This window comes from Anser anser (assembly GCF_964211835.1).
Source record: "Anser anser genome assembly, chromosome: 1".
NCBI lineage: Eukaryota > Metazoa > Chordata > Aves > Anseriformes > Anatidae > Anser > Anser anser.
The window spans coordinates 151213444-151231882 of record NC_139720.1 but is presented as its reverse complement, the minus strand read 5'-3'; the positions used below and the strand labels follow the sequence as shown (position 1 = coordinate 151231882).

Sequence of the window (18439 nt, the reverse complement as noted above, 5' to 3'; positions counted from 1 at the left end):
GAAAAAGAATCATCTCCAAGTTCATATTAGAAATATATTTTTTTCTCATTCCATTATACTGGTCGATTTGGAAAATTAAGTATCTCTGCTTTTCAAATGTTATCTTGCATTTTAAAACTTAATATATTTTTATCCTTGTGTATCCTAATGTAAGATTTTATTCAGTATGAGATTAAACAAATGTTAATCCAACACAAAAACAATCAGAGAATAATTTAGTATTTTAGAGCCAATATAAGACAAGTCTCCTTAATTCATCCCATATCCCAAAGGATCAGCTGCTTTCTTGCCTTTATTTATTTATTTGTTTCCTTTTGTTTAAGATAATACTCTTTGGAGCCTTTCATAGGGACTCTTGAGACAGAGTCCTGATCTCACAGATCCAGCTTCTGAGTAGGGGCTACTTCTGTTCATATTAATAATGTGTGAAGTGATACCAAAATTGATTTCTTCTATTTATAATAGTTGCAAAGTGCTCTAACAGTGGTATTATCTTTAATCTTTATTACCTACCCCCAAACAAACCCTGGTGGTGTGTATTACAGTGAAGATACTCATCAAGCACAAATTGCTAAAGAGTTCTCTAATAGCCATGGTTGGGCCTGCTTGAGATAAAATGTTTCCGATTTCCTGATATGGTTTAGCCAATTTAATACATAAAACATTACAATTACTCCTACTGTGCTATTTGTTTATATAAAAGCAGAGATGGTGCAGGATGTACTTTTCCTTCTATTTTTTATTCTCTTGAAGAAAGAGAGAGGAAGAAAGCAGAGGCTGGTAGAGAAGAAAGCAGCATTCATAGTTTATGAGGCATTCATGAAAGAAGGTAATACATTTAAAACACATAAAACTGTTTGAAAGCAACCTGGAAGAAGGATTTAAGGTCTGAACTACCCATGTCCCTTGACACTCAGCTGGTTTTGTTGCAGTGTCAGGGAACCGTGACACATATTGGCTTCAGATCTGCCAACTCTTCCAGCAGTCCTGTCATGTTTAGTAAGACCACTCATGTGTGCAAGGTCTTGCAGAATCAGATTCAGGAAGTAAAAGGTGATGCAGAAGAAATGTGTCATGAAGGAGCATGTATTATCAGGGACAGACTTAAGTCATATTTTCACTTCAGCCTATGATTTAAAACATATCTCTCTTCACTCCATCTGACATACTTTACTCAGCCTTCCACTCAACATTTGGATTCAGAAAAAGATGTAGCTCTAAGTATGATGTCACTTGCAATAGCTGCATGTAAAAGAATAAGCTATTTTTCTGTTCTTCAGAGTCATTTTTATCACCTTTCTAAAACTCAGAACTTAAAAGAATTATTTATCTGAAAACAGGTGGATTTGAAGTTGTGTTGGATAGGAACTGTCAAGCCAGCTCAGTATTTCCCCAGTGATCTGTGTGTTACTGTAATACTTGTATGTAACAGCAGTAGAACCATAAGACATTTGGTCATAGTTTTCAAATGTTTTATTTTGAAAAAAGTGTTACATATGTCAGTTTTCATTCAGCAAAACCATTCTTCTTTAAACATTGTAGCATTCCATAAACATTGATCTTCAATTATTTTAACAGAATTGCAAAAAGAAAGAGGTATTTTAAGGTAAAGTGGTTTTTGTTGTTGTTGTTGTTTTCTGAGAAATAAAGTTAACAGCATGCTTATAGCTTTGGGGCTTTTTCTTTCAAGAAAAACAAAAGATAACCTTAAATTTTAATCAGAGTTATAGGTTTAAGACTCTACAATCTTGGAAATCCACAGGAATTCTAATTTCTTAAGCAGGGACTGAAGAAGGGGGAAAAAGAATCAGGTGAAATTCCAGTATCATGAGCTTTCATTTCACTTGCATAACATTTCACCTGGTTTATCCCTTTTCAGCTGCAAGAGTATTGCACAGAACATCTAGGGTATTTATGAAAGGCAGAAGATGTCCTTAAAAACTATGTAGTTTGTACTAAAATAAATGTCTTTTGTTTTACCAACTGAAGCTGTTCATTTTTTAAAAATAATCTAGTGCTGTAGACATTTTAAAAAGAAACCTTTATAGGCTAGTGTTTATCATTTACAAGACTTATGTTTCTGCATTTCACATAATAATAAATAACTTGGTTCTGATTTAAATTTGACCTCTTTAGGAAACTTTTGTGTGTGTTTTTGTTTGTTTTTTGTTGTTTCTTTGTTTTGTTTTGTTTTCCATAAAAGAATTTGGACAATATCACCATGTTCAATCTTTCCTCTTCTTAGCAGTCTCTGACCAAAGCTGAATCTCCGATTAATTTCATGAAGTTTTTGTGACTAATGGTTTTGCAGTGGTGTTTTCTTTGAAGAAAATAAAATTGACTATGCAGCGTTTTGGTGCATCACAAGACTAAAATCATTGTAATCAGGAAGAAACATGACTGCAGCACAGCAGGCAGAGAGAAATATTTCACATCATTTACTGTGCCAGATATTGCTAGAAAATAGCGAATGTATTTTTCCTTAAAAAAAAAAAAAAAACAGTTTATATCAAAAGGTTTCAGTTTTACACAGAAAACACTTTCTGCTATAGAAAAAAAATCTAACTAAACACTCTTGAACAGCTGTAGTAAGTACACCGAAATTTTTAGGGTTTGCATCAAAAAGCTATTAATGTTTCCTCATTAACCCATAACACAACCTTAGAACAAAACAGAGCTCTGAATGACCATATCCCAAACATTCAATATGGTGGAGTATATAAGAAGTTATCTTAAAGCTAGTGTGCACCAAAATGAATAATTTTCAAAGTTGAAGTAATACATACCTGGGGAGCAGCTGTAAAACAGGCTTTGAAATCTATTGTTATGACTGACTAGGGAGATTACTTCAAGTGTATGAATCAAACCTCTTCCTATTTAATGGCAAAAAAACGTAGCCCCTTATCCTATTTTGAAACTTGATTTCCAATGAAAAATAATAAGAATTTGTGCAAATAAAATGGGGACAGAATTTTTATCTTGTGTGTGTGCTTTTGTGAAAAATCACATTCTGTTATTTGTGGAAACTTAGTATTCCAATGTACATTTTTTTCAGAGAAATAAGTTATATCCATGTTAAATATATCACTGTTCACATTTTAGCTTTATAAAAGAAAAAATATTTTTCTGAGTTTCTGTGCTTTGATGCAGTTGCTTCAAAAATATTTTTATTTGAACTTTTTTTTTCATTTATATTTACTCCACTTCCCAAAGTTCTTCTAGCCAAAGAAATTTCTATTGCCTATTTAACAGTAGTATCATAAGCATTGGGAATGTGAGTAGGAAAAAGGGGTTTTAATTCTAGTCCCACGTAGATGAATTTCTCACTAACAGTGATGTGCAAACACACCTATGTACAGGTCACTACTGAACAGGATGCCACAAATACTTATAAATAAAGACATGCATATACAGATATAACTGCATATTCCCAGTGAGGAGATATTTAAGCTGTTCTCATAGGGTATCTCAACAATTTTTAGACATAGAAAGAGAGCATCTAATACCCATTAAGGGTAGGAATTATGTATACATACTCTTGTCTATATTAGAGTATGTGCATATACACATACCTGTGTACAAATATACATATATACACATTCATATAGAAACATCTGTGGGTATGTGATGAACCACATCACCACAGCTAAGTAAGTATCCAGACGCAATTTCCATGGTCAGTGACCAAATACAAATATCTATGTCACTGTGTCATTGTAAAATATCAAAGAACCCGTGGCTCTTTATTTAGCCCATTTTTATGGGCTAAATAAATAATTACTGGTATTTGAGACCAATCAGGTCTACCCATTTCAATCTAGGTGGGTTTCAATCCAGACTGGGAAAGAGATGACCCAGTCTGGAGCTGAAGGAAGGCCTCTCAGTAGCTTCTGCTTTCCACATTCGGCTGAGTTGCACTTTGAAATAAAACACAACTGCATTGAACATCACAACTGCTCATGTTCTGACCAGTAGGCTAATCAAATGGAAAAAGATTAATCAAATGCCAAACAAATAGTCAGCATTCTAAAAACAGCAGTCACTTCAGAATATTAAAAAAGTAAATTAATTAAAGCAAGCAGTATTTTATGAAAACCAGAAACATCACAATTTAAATATATATTTAGTGTGTAATAATCCACTGAGAAAAGTTATTTTTGATGTCTTACTGTCCACTTACTACAAGTTAGAACCACAACCTTGCTGAAAACTGAATCATATTAAGATTTCAAAAGTCTGATTTCTCCTTTAATATCATGGTTTAAAAAAACATTCTAAACCTGTTTCTAAACAAAAATAAATGGAAAGAAATAGTCTGAAGAAACATGATTTAGTGGCATCATTCATTATTATAGATATAAATGAAATGTGAGGAGAATGTGAAAAAGTGATTTTCATTTCAGAATTAAAATTTATTTTTGTTAGTTTGTTTTTTTCTTTAACCCCCACCTCCCCATAGGGATTAATGATTCAGTCTTCTTTATTTCTGTGCAGCATTTTGTTTTATGGTTTAAAGCACCTCTCATTCACTGGAACAATCCCAATGCTTACATAAAGGAATCAGGGAACTATTTTCTTCTGAATATGAGCGAAGCATCATTGTCAAAAAATCCCTGCTTTCTTTTCCTGACTGTTCTGCGTATGACTTTGCAATCCTGAAATATTTACATCTTGACAAAGCCTGTGATATAATTCCAGAAATTTTACAAGAGGTTCTCTCCAAAATTTTCCACTTCAGTTGACAAGACATATGATATTCCCTGAGCATAACAGCTTTCCTGCCAAAAAATAAAATATGTTTCTACTTACTGCCAACCCACCTGACTCTACCTAAGTAAATTACTTGCCAAATCCATCAGCCTTTCCACCCAGAACCCTAAATCCATTCATTCTTTCTCAAATTAATATGCATTCCCTTACCTGACAAATGAAACACCATTTGATGGACCTAAAACACACTAAAGTGTTCTCTCTCAAAAGTACGGTGGAGGGAGTTAATTCTCTGAATGATGGCCTTGTCACATGATGCATGGGCTCTAAATTCAGAGATCGAGATCTCATCTGTTTTTGCATGGATTTCCTCTGTTGGTGATCTGTGCAGAAGACAGACTCTGGCACAAAAGGGTCAATACAATTAGGAATACTCTCCAAGAGATGACAAAAAAACACAGCCAGTAGCTGCCAAACAGACACTTTGAACTACAACATCTACTAAATTCTAAGACCAGTTCTCCTCAACAGGCATATTGGGAAAATTTCTAGCTAAAGATCACCTTTATCCTTGTTTAGTATATTCTAAGAACTTAGAATTAAAGAAGCTTTGGTGATGAAGCTAAAGGAAGCAAATTAATTTTTCTCTTCAGCTCCCTCCCAACCACTAAAATTATAGTCTCTAAACAGGCAAACAAGATTCAAAATCTCTTTTGCTTTTGCTTTTCATCGTTGTTTAACTCAAAATCACAGTCACAGTCAGGGGATCAGTACTACCATGTGGGAAGCCAGAAGAGCTACAAATGGTAGAAAAATAAACTCAGGAGAGTAAGATCTCTATTATATATTATATATTATATATTGTATATTGTATATTATATATATTTTATATTTTATATTATATATAGCTCTGCCTATTTTAAAAAACTGGTTATTAGCAGGAAGAAAACTTGCAGAATCAATCAAAATGCAATCCTGATTGCATTAATCAACTGGGTTACTTAGTGTGGCTTGTAACCTTACCTCCTAGCTGTGTTAACACAAGAGGAATTGTCAGTGCAAAGAGTGAAGGAAGGGAGCAAAAGAAAAATGATACCACACACACAAAAATAAAAATAAATGAATTAATGGAAGAAAGGCTAAAGAAATGGAAAAGGGAGAGAGTTTTATAAAGATATAAAGGAAAATAACCTAACCTAACCACAGCCCAACCCCATCTAAAAGCATTTAGTTAATTTAGCATTTAGTAGCCTTAAGTAGTTAAATAGTTTGTGAGCTCCCTATACAGTCATAAAAAGGTAGCAGATGCCTTCAAAGCAGTGTGTAATTATAAAGCAGCTATATAGGTCAGGTCTGAAGCTGTGAAACCCCCTCTTGAAACATGTGACTACACCTAGAACGGCAGGTGTAGAACTTCATTTAATCAGGAGTTGGACTTGATGATCCTTATGGGTGCCTTCCAACTCCGGATATTCTATGATTCTATGATTCATTCTCTTGAAGAGGGTAACACAGAGATCTCCACTTCTTGAGAGCGTAGGCCTACTCATGCAGGCGTGCAGTGGGACAGTTCCTCCTGCTCATTGTGAAAAGAAACACAGAATAAACCTTAAAAGTAAAACTTAGATTTCACTTCAGAAAGTTTCCAAACAATCTGACTTTATCAATGACTAAATATCATAGCACGCAGAATACATAATAGTTTTTAAAATTTACACTTATTAGAGAAAAGCCATTCTAGCCTCTCCTCAAGTCTTTTAAGCAATCTTTTCTGTTTGTTTGTTTGTATGTTTATCTCTAAATTCAGACATCATTCCATTTCTAAAAGGTAACATCCCAGTACAATTAGGTTCTTATTATACTAATTTCTCAGAAAGAATGTTTTAGCTTCTTTTCCAAACATGGTAATCCAGATAGATATCCATGTACAACAGTTTACAAACTGAAATTTATCTAGATATATACATACATAGTACATACATACTAGCCCTGTCATATTTTGTCTGATTCACAACACTCCTACATATGTTTCAGGTAATTATAACCTTAATTTCCTTTCATGTCTTCACAGGATGTGAACAATTTAGCTGATGTTCTGAACACGGAATTAATCTCTTGTAGTAATGACAGATAAAAAGAAATGACCTATTTTTATGATTGGTGTGTATATACGTATTTGCTGGAATTCATTTTTATTACTTTCTAAGCTCCCCTGGTATCATGTGTTTTTCTCATTTCTTAAATCTTAATGTTCCAGTCCTCCATTTCCTGTATAAAATAGCTATAAGTGGATTAAAAGGCAAGCATTAAAGATACAGTGCATATTGGATAATCAGATGATGAAATGCTAGCAAAGTACAGGGTTGATGCTCTTAGGTGCAATTCATCTCTTCACAAACAAATTTTATCCTTCCCAGAGATACCTAAACATAACGTTTAAATGGAAACTGTAGAGGTCCTTAAGAAATTTTGTAGCTTGGAAAAAGCTGCATTTTCAGAAGAGTTTTCTTTATGAAGTCTGAAGGAAAATAATATGCAAACAGATAATTTTCACGGAAAGATGATTTTCAGCTCTTCCCAATATACATTTTTAGTAATCCAGAAATTAGCATAATAAATCAGTATCTTTGATTTTGTATTTCAGTGTTGACCAAAATCAAATATGAGATATTCAAATACGATGTGAATGTTCAGATATCCACATCTTAAAAATATTATAGGTCAATATGGAATAATCCCTTCTTCTATGTTAACCTTCCTTGAATCAATGGAGACTGGAAGTAGAAACTTGATCATGTTTTTAAAACATTTAATGAAGTTATTTATAATACCTAGACATTTCCAAGCATATTTTAAAACTCTCATTGTGTATGTTCACATACTTTTATCTATACTAGTAGACACTTGCAATCTCTTTTTAATGTAGTGTCATGCATTGCATTAAATTAGAGGAAATATAATATGATATTAAAGGCTATACTTTATGCTGTATTACAGACCTGAAAACTACATTAAGTTTTATTAAACTTAAAAGTCATACTCCACAGAGCCAGGAAAGGGTAATATTAAATGTGCACTCTTGTACATGCATATTATGACTGCTTATAAATTTTTCTAGAATATAGACTCTCCTATATTCAATGCATACTTTGCTCATTAAAAGACTACCCAGTACTTTCTTTTTCTTAAATTGCTTAATATAGGTCCTTATTTATTGCATTTAATTCAGACCTACTTTGAAGGCACAATTAGTCATTCATTGCGTGATTTTAGAATGATTATCTCTACAGCACAGAAGTTTTCAAAAAGATTTTTTTATATACTTCCTCTGCACCCATTCAATGAGGTTAGGATTTGATGCATTTCCAACTAGGCAAAAAAGAGGTATCAAAGCAAAAGACTTTTTTCCAAAATTGGGTAACCAGTTCAAGATGCCTAACATTTATTTTTTCAAAGTATTTCAGCCTTCAGAGATGTGTTCCACGCTGCTTTGTCTGAGCTGAGCAATCCTCAGATCAGAGGACAGACTAAGGAATCTTATTTTAGATAATTAGGTCAGTCTCATGGAAGATATTCAACTACTTGAAAAAATTTCCATGAGTATTTGCAAACTATAATTTTGGCCACTTTGCAAAACCTGGATGAATTTTTACAAAAACAGAAAAGGATTCTTAACACAGACATCTCCCAATATCCCATAATGTTCATTATCTTGTTTCAAATATGTGATATTTTAGAGTTTTAAAAAGATTTATGATCCAAGCCTCTTTCTTGAAATTAAATAAACTAAACCAATATAAAATCAAGCTAAATAAACTATCAGTCTTTAATATTTCAGATTGCACAGTCAGAATAGTAAATGACTGACACATGACTCAGATGACTTCAGGAAGTCACCTGTTGCTAGTCCCACCATTAATGTTCTATTTTTCTAGGGTAATTCTATACTAATAGAAGAATAATAGCATCATTTTTTTAATGCAAATCACGTCTGCCAATCTCATAATCACTCATTTCTTTGTCTGTTTCCTCAGAAGCGAAAATGCCTTTCTTAAGTACATGCTGCAGTTCAGCTTACATATAGAAATCAACATAAAATCTACTTATATAGATCCATTTCCAACTAATATTAACTGAAGTGAAATATAAACATACATAAGTTCTCGGCTTTATTAATTAAACTGTTTTTGTAAAAATTCCCTCGAAACTCTTCTGGTCAGTGACCACCAAACTTCTGAAACTACTTAATTGCTTCAAACATAACTAAAAAATACCTTGAGAAATTAAGATGTACATTTCTTTTACTTGTATAACCAGTGAAATGATGCAATAGAACAGCTTCATGGGAAAAACAAGCTATCAGCCCATTTTTCTATAGACAGGGTCAGTATTTAGGTTCTGTTGGGCTACATCTAACATGTGCTTGGTATTCTTAACCTTGAAAACACAATAATCTACCTTCCATACAGAAAATGTCAGACAGAGTAGCGGAAGACATTTTTTATTTTACCTTTGCAAGGAACACATCTTTTCGGGAGAACATTACATGCATAAAACAAATGTACAGCTACCACTAGTAGGACTACAGTCCTATCTCCTGGAAAAGAGGAGGCCGAGGGGAGATCTCATCGTGGTCTACAGCTTCCTCACGAGGGGGAGTGGAGGGGCAGGTGCCAATCTATTCTCCTTAATCACCAGTGATAGGACCCGCGGGAATGGTGTCAAGCTGTGACAGGGGAGGTTCAGGCTGGATATCAGGAAGAGGTTCTTCACTGAGAGGGTGGTCGCACACTCGAACAGGCTCCCCAGTGAAGTAGTCACTGCATCAAGCCTGTCAGAGTTTAAGAATCGTTTGGACTGTGCACTTAGTCACATGGTCTAAAATTTTGGATAGTCCTGTGTGGTGCCAGGAGTTGGACTCGATGGTCCTTATGGGTCCCCTCCAACTCAGGATATTCTATGATTCTCTGATTCTCTGATCTCCTACAGTCCACCAATGGCATGTACATATATTATGTACTAAGTAGTTTGAACACCAAATTCTCTAACAAATAGAACCTTAAACTCTGCAAGTTTAAATGTAGCCTCATACTGATTACATTAAAGTAGGACTCACTTTAAAACAACAAAATCAAGAGAAAAGACTGTGATTTGTTGCAACTAATCAGTGATCAATGAGCAGATTAGGCAGCTACATGAAGACTTCTTTGTTCAAAATCAGCAGCAGTAGCAATCTGAAGGGAAATAAATACTCTGAAGTGATGTTCTACCAAAGAATACAGTCAAGTAGTGGAACACCATATTGGGACAAGAAGCTAATTCCTCTACTTTACTTAGTCTTCTAAATCACAAGTCTGAGTTAAGTAGGAACAATGTCATAGTAACTTTCAATCCAATTAAGTTCTGAATATCGTTTCTACAAGCCAGCTAAGAGATTGTCCTTGGGGGGGTCTTCCTCTTTTATCATTAAATATTTATGGAGTTCACCATGTCTATTCTTTTAGTGGTGGATGACCAAAATTCTAAGGGCTAGGCTATCTACTTCTGATCAGATCCCTTACATTAAAAAATAAAAATTTAAAATAAAAAAAAAAAAACACTGTAGAGAGGCTACACATAACAAATGACACCCTATAAAATAAGGCAAATATTTTTGATTCAGTTCTGCTCCGTATCTTCTCTGGCACATGACTTCATTTGGCAACTCAGTAGATGGAACAACCACTTAAGTTTTACTTCAAGAAAGTATTGCATTCATATAGAGGCAAAGACACATCACCTCCTCATGATGTCTCATGGCAAACTGCACACAATTCAAACAATGTATATCAACAAATACATGGTTTAGTTTCACAGTGTACATTACAGGGAAAATCTTCCCAGACAGCCTATTTGTCAGTGCGTCAGATTCAATACTGTAACACTAGACCATCTGGAGGTTTCAGTGAAAAAACACAGGGTAAAATTCCTCCTTTGGCTACTAATTGCTGAAAGGAGTCAATAATGGACCTTCTCTGCAGTTTGTCACAACATCAAAAACCGGGGATATACTGTGTTACTTGTATTTGTATTCGTTTAAAAAATATATGCTGTAGCAATAAAAGCAGGGGATCAGAAATTAAGATTGAGTCATGACAAAACACTGCTGAGATTTACTCCTCCATTTCTGCAAGGGGAGGAATGTGTATTTCATATACTTGCATTTGCAGTCTTCAAATGTCATAGCACAGAAGTCAGCAGACAACTCAGATTCAAACAGCAATTTTCATCAGATTTCATGATGAAGCCATGCACACTACTGAATTATTTTGACTCATTTGTATCTAATGACCCATGGTCACTGATGAGTTATGAACTTTCAAAGTTCAAGAAGATAAAATTCGCTAACATGTTCATTGCGCTAATTAGACATGTGGAGTTTTAATAGCAATGCTGTCTTACAACAAAACATGTTTTTTATAATTGGAAAGTGTGAACTCTATTAAACTCTAAGTCTGTCAGATAGACACAATGAAAGAGTTCTCACAGTTTTACAGTGATTTTAATCACATTTAATACTACTCTTTGGGGGAAATAGTTATTGGTACTATAGAAAGTTATTCAAATTATGCCTAAATACATGCTCAAAATGAAATACCGGTAAAAATGAAAAATGTTCAGACATGATTGCATTACATTTGACAATGTCTTCAGTGAGAAAAAAAAAATCAGGACTGGAAAATATATCTGTGAAGTAATGAAAAAACAGTCCCACAGTAGTCATGCCATACTTAGTTTAGAAACAAAACTGATCCATTCAGGCTTGCTACATTTGTTGTTAGATATGTTATAATTGAGGAATACCAAATGCTGTGCTTTAGTCTGATTTGCTGCTGATTAACAGTAGAAGAAGCCAAACTTAGAGCTTTTTAAGAACAGATGGTGCTTCTTTCCTCTTCTTGCTGGTCAAAAAACTCAGAGAAAACAAGGATGAAGACGGATGTAGATAGAGAAGAGAAGCAACTGAAAGCGAAAAAAAGTTTGGCGGATTCCATGAGCAGCTATAGAAACAAATTATACCCATTTTCTACTGTGGGTGTGCAAGTCTGAGGATTCACAGATGGCTTGGAATTCAGCTCCTCATCAGAGTGGAATCTGCATCCAAGACAATCTGAAAAAGGGGTGCCTAGTAACATAAAACATTTATTTTCTCTTTTACTACTTGATAGTTTCCCATCTTTCCCTCCTTTATCTCCAGGTTAATATAACTTGAAGTAAAAATGAAAGTTCAATGAGGCACTGGGAAAAAAATGGACAGTGCAAGTATATGCTCAGATCAGATGACTGAAAGTTGTTTTCAGCTGTGGGTTTCCTAAAGCCTAAGGGGACTTGAGGAATTCTCATATCCTCCCACCTACTCCTTATAAATAAAACCCTGACTCACTTTTTAAAATTTGTTATCAAGTGAGTCATACTTTGCACAATCAGCCTGTGACACCTTAAAATCGTGGTCTTCTTTATCATGTGGACAGAAACATTTCAAAATTCTAGGAAACACAACCTAATGTAAAGAAAGGTGCTCTGCTTTCTGAGAATTAGCTATACATACAAAGAAATCCAATCTCAAATATACTGAACAAGTGCTCAGTTACTAATTAGATGCTAGAGATAGGAATACAGTGCCAGAAACAGACTTACTCCTATTCATACGACATTGTCCATTTTCACTCCAAAGCACAAAAAGGCCAGTTTGGATCCTGATATTTCCCACTATATACTGACTCTAGTCCCATCTTAAAAGTCCACCAACCTGTCAATGCATCTTTTATATCTGAAGATGCCTTATTTGCTATTCAATTACAGCATTCTCTGCCTGTTAGGACTTGCATTAGTTGCAAGTTCTCTAAGTTGAAACAAATCAAGCAGCACATCCTCCTAGCACATCTTCCTATTGATTAATTTATGACATAAGTGAGAAACTCTTTTTGGTCTCTGTCTATCTCACCACTGGAGCCTCTTGTACACATACTTACTGTATGATTTTCATTCTGTATGGTGACCCGCTTGAAATTTCATCAATACAACTACGGTAGTTAATCTATCAGTCAAAACCAGCTACAATAGCCTTGCTGAGCCCTTATTAACTTCTCCCACAGAGCTCATGGACTCTCAGGAATGGGAAATGCAAGGCCACACATGCCATCCTTAGAACAGGCAAATTCCCCATATCTCATCAGATGGAGGCATTTAGTCTTTCTGTAAAAAACTCTGACCATGTGGTTTAACTCTGTTTCTTACCAAAATTATACAGAATACTATAGGAAAATATATTTTGCCTAATTCTGCTTAGAAAATGGATGGGTATTTCATAACAAGAGAAAGGAAAGACGTAAAATGCTTCCAAAGTGAAGACAGACCCAAGGAAGGTTTCTCCACAGTCTGCTAAGTTTCCAGTGGAGTTCTCCTGGGGTACATATTAAAAGACCTTCTGTTTTTTTTTAGGTCTGACCCAGTGATGTTAGCAACATGTAAACATTTTGAAGTGTCAGTCACTGAAAAAGGACTGCTAACTGGAATCTTACTAATGTTCATAAACTACCAATAAATAAGTAATGCCTAATAGTTTCACAAATAAACACCTGAAAACATGAAATTAAAAGTTTAGAATTCATAATAGTGGGTAGTTTCTGTCTACATTTGTTGGTGTTTGAATTACAAAGAACTGCTATTTCCACAAACCTTTACTTCACTAAATTCACCCCGAACATGAAACAAGACAGAAGCATTTTTTCTCCTTCATTGTTCTTAATGAACTGCTGAGAAATAAATTAAGCTGAGGAGAGAGTTAAACTGAGGTTTTCATTTTCTGAAATGAAACTGTTATGTTACCAATTATTCTCTCCTTATACATGCTATCATGTATTTCAGAACACTTGATAATGTCATGCAGCAATTAAGCAGTTATTTACCTATAGCATGTCAGCAAAATATGGTGTTTGAGCCTTTATTCCTCTCCATTTACCAATATTGTCTTATAAAGTCCATCTTCCATCATATTTTTACAAATTGATCTACACAGTACTTCAGTTATGATGTCAAAACCATTTTATGGTTAATGTTTATGTATTAAAGACAGCGTTCTCCTCAAAACACTAAAGAAAATGCAGAAGATAACACCAAAATCACAGACCTCAGAGTATAATTTCCACTACTCACTGCAAATATCTTTCTGGACCTATCATGCCCATGAATACCTAGAAGGTAGTAAAATATCCCAGTCATAAATGGAAGCAGTGAGCATATACCTTGCATGAGACGTGACATATCTTAAATATTAATTCAATCAGCATCACATAAAAGTTCTGTGAAAACTGAATTACCTTCCATCTCACAGTTCGAGATAACATCCTGTCATGTTTAATCACAAGGAAAAAAATCATAGATGACACAGGACAGTTCACATTTAGTTAATTATGTTTAACTATATATTAAGAACTGTCAAGTAGTATTTTTTTCTACAACACTAATATGTTCTTGTATTTTAAGAACAATCCTTGAGCTTCACGAATCTTCAGAAAGGTTGAGTGTGTTATCTAGTAGGTGAGGGGTTAGACTATAATTTTAAAATGTATTTACTGTTGTTGTTTTTTTCCATTTTTTTGAATTTACATCTAAAATGACTGAATACATCTGTAGGGAGGCTGTTTAAAAACGTGAAAAATCTGAAAAATCCCCAGAAGGTGCGTGAAACAGAAGAGCTATAAAACTAACAGCTTAAATTATCACTATTACAGCTTCTTATTTGCTTGCATTCATTGTAATATGATATACCAGAAAAGCAAACTACTTTTGCTACTCACTGTAAAGTTATTATCACAAGTAGAAAGACTGTGGGTGGGCTTCACTTCAGGGTTAAATCACCTACAATAGATATCTATAAGAGAGCTTGGAGACTAACTGCTTAACACAGTTAATGAAACAGAAAACAATTCAATAACTAACCACTGGGTGTCTTCTTCAGATGGGCTGAATTAGTTTTCAGACTCCACTGATTACATGGAGGATGTAAATTCCCCAGCTCTCCTGCAGAAGCCTGCATTCAGATAGCATATTCTGGCTCTGAGTCTTAGCAGAACTTCAAGAAAACTGTAACTGAGTTTTGTATACACAGACCTATGAGATGCTAGAATAAGTTCAACATATTTTTCTTATTTATGGGCAAACAAAGAGCTTCCTATTTTAACAGAAATTCAGACAAGTTAAAATCTTTATGCTACAAGTCTCAATAACTTTTTTTTTTCGTTGTTTTTTTTTTTTTTTTTTTCCTGAACTAGGGCTACTTTTGTTTTTAGGCCCCCAAACCCTTTCTCTAAGACCTTTAAAGTTAATCTCAGGAATTAATTCAGATATTTCTATTACATGTGTTAAAAAAAAATTCTCTTGACTGCTTCACATTTTGTCCAACTTAGAGCTGTTCTGCAATGACAGGGGGGTAGGGGGTGGGGTGAGGGGGATACACGATACACAGGCAGACTGTAGCCTCAGTGTAGGTTGGCTTTAAAATCAGTAGGATTCAGCTGCTTCCCAAAGTATTTCCACTCTCCTTTCATTTCTCTTGTGTTTTTTGTTTGTTTGTTTGTTTGTTTTATTTATTTATTTACTTTTTGTGCTGCAGTTGTGTACATCCTTGGATATGACCATAGCTGGAGGCCAGAGGAGTGGATCAAGGTGGGGATGCTCTTAACTTCCTACACTAAGCAAATGCAACCTGCTTCCCCATGTGCATCTTAAATGCTTTTCCACTTTGTTGCTGATCCCACCTCTTTATTTCATCATAGAGTAATACTGGACCACATTTCCCCTGCATGGTGTGGCACTCTGCCAAGCTTAAAAAGGAGCCTGGCCAGGCCAGGACTGCACTGTTGGACTGATTATCAGTTTGACTTTGTCCCCTCTTTTGTAATATCTGTTTCAGGAGACAGCTGTCAGCTGTGTATGCATAAATCCAGGTCTCAAGGTTCCTTTGCCTCTGACCTTCTCCCAGCTGAAAATCTGGATGTATCTGTATGTGGCTGTGGCAGCCTCCCAGTCTTTCAGCAGAACTGCTTGTGTGGTTCACTCTGTTTCACTCACCTGTATGTTTTCAGGCATGCCCAGCTGTATATTATAACAGCTACTTTTTATATGTTGCCTTAGGTTTCTTACAAGTAAATTATTGTCCTTTTAGTTGCCTTAACATAATTTGACATGGTATCTTATCATGACAAAACTGTGCTTAAAATTGTTTCAAAGATTCAATACTCAGAAAAAGAAAATAAATGCAGAGCTGCTTTTTTACTATATATAGTATGTTAAAAATGCGGTATGGGGAAAATTGAGATAACGTAACTTTTGAAGGAATGGAAATAAAATAGAATACCATGCATTAATCAATAACATTAATGAGGCATGCGAAATCACAATTATGCAATTGTGCCTGGGGGTACAATCTTTGCTTATGACGTATAACATTGAGCAGGTAGCAGTGCAGATGTGTTTTGCAAATCTCTGATAGTGAAGTACAGAAATTTAGCTGAATCCTGTGAGAAACATTTTGTCTGAATACCATGATGACCATTATTTATTCCCAGTGCACATTGCATTTAAAAATGTTATCAATATGGTTTACTGTTTTACAATATTTTCCAGCAGGTCAGATGCACAGAAAGGACGCTTCGTTGGGTTAGAAACTGGCTGGGTAGCCTGGCCCAAAGAGTCATGGTGAATGGAGTTAAATCCAGTTGGAGGCCGGTCACTACTGGAGTGCCCAGGCCTCAGTATTAGGGCCAGTTCTCTTTAATATCTTTATTGATGATCTGGATGAGGGGATCAAGTGCACCCTCAGTAAGTTTGCAGATGACACCAAGTTAGGTGCATGCATCGATCGTCGATCTGCTCAAGGGTAGGAAAGCTCTGCAGGATGATCTGCATAGGCTGGACCTATGGGCTGAGGCTGATTGTATGAAGTTCAACAAGGCCAAGTGCCGGGTCCTGCACCCAGAGCGCAACAACCTCAAGCAGCGCTACAGGCTGGAAGATGAGTGGTTGGAAAGCTGCCTGGCGGAGAAGGACCTGGGAGTATTGGTTGATAGTCGGCTGAATATGAGCCAGCAGCCTGCTCAGGTGGCCAAGAAGGCCAACAGCATCCTGGCTTGTATAAGAAACAGTGTGGCCAGCAGGTCTAGGGAAGTGATTGTGCCCCTGTACTCGGCTCTGGTGAGGCCGCACCTCGAGTACTGTGTTCAGTTTTGGGCCCCTCGCTACAAGAAAGACATCGAGGTGCTTGAGCGCGTCCAGAGAAGGGCAACGAAGCTGGTGAGGGGTCTGGAGAACAAGTTTTATGAGGAGCGGCTGAGGGAGCTGGGATTGTTCAGTCCGGAGAAGAGGAGGCTCAGGGGTGACCTTATCACACTCTACAGGTACCTTAAAGGAGGTTGTAGCGAGGTGGGGGTTGGTCTGTTCTCCCACATGCCTGGTGACAGGACAAGGGGGAATGGGCTAAAGTTGCGCCAGGGGAGGTTTAGGTTGGATATTAGGAAGAACTTCTTTACTGAAAGAGTTGTTAGGCATTGGAATAGGCTGCCCAGGGAAGTGGTTGAGTCGCCATCCCTGGAGGTCTTTAAGAGACGTTTAGATGTAGCCCTTAGTGATATGGTTTAGTGGAGGACTTGTTAGTGTTAGGTCAGAGGTTGGACTAGATGATCTTGGAGGTCTCTTCCAACCCAGATGATTCTGTGATTCTGTGATTCTCTGATTCTGTAATAGAATGAGCACAGAGGAGGGCCACAAAGATGATCAAGGGGCTGGAGCACCTCTCCTATTAAGACAGGCTGAGAGAGCTAGGGATGTTCAGTGTGAAGAGACCTCAATGGTTCTGGGGAGACCCCACTGAAGCCCTTCAGTATTTACAGGGGGCTTATGAAAAAAAAAAATGGAGAGCAAGTTTTTATGTGGGCATGCAATGATAGTATATGGGGGAATGGTTTTAAACTAAAAAAGGGGAGATTTAGATTAGAGGCTAGGATGAAATTCTTTACACTGAGAGTGATGAGGCACTGGAACATGTTGCATAGAGAGGCTGTGGATGCTCCATCCCTGGAGGTGTTGAAGGCCAGGTTGGATGGGGCTTTGAGAAACCTGATCTAGTGAGGGGCATCTCTGTCCATGGCAGGAGGGTTGGAACTAGATGATCTTTAAGATGTCTTCCAACCCAAGCCATTCTATGATTCTATGATGAAGATAACCATGCAAAGAACACAAATTCTGAGCATGATATGAAGAACACCATAAATCTTAAATCTGCAACTCCACTATCTTCAGAAGTATCAGCGGCAGTTTTGGAGCCATTAATACTGTGTTGCACAACTTGAAAGAATTAAACTTCAGTAAATGTAATAAGCAGCAACATTGTCCTAAGATGATTTATCTTTTTTTTTCTGTTCTCTACAAATAATATAATAGATTAATAAACAAATAAACTATTAATATATTAACAACTAAAGCCAACCAACCAAACAAACAAACAAAAAACATGAAACCTCTAAGAGTCCTCTATGTTAAATGGAAAGGTAATGTTTTCAGAATAAGTTTTTAAATCACATTGGCTTTAAAAAGAGCTTTCATAAGTGCAATCTCTTTGCTTAGGAACAATCAGTTTGGCAATCAGATCTGTTGTCCCAACACGTATGTTAACGAAAATGTGAAAAGATCA

The 18439-nt window shown here is 35.9% G+C and overlaps 1 protein-coding gene across 5 annotated transcripts in view; it reads right to left on the bottom strand.

The window, feature by feature from the left end:
• Positions 1-18439, bottom strand: part of NALF1 (NALCN channel auxiliary factor 1) — a 517684-nt gene that overhangs the window by 359738 nt on the left and 139507 nt on the right. The window lies entirely within an intron of this gene.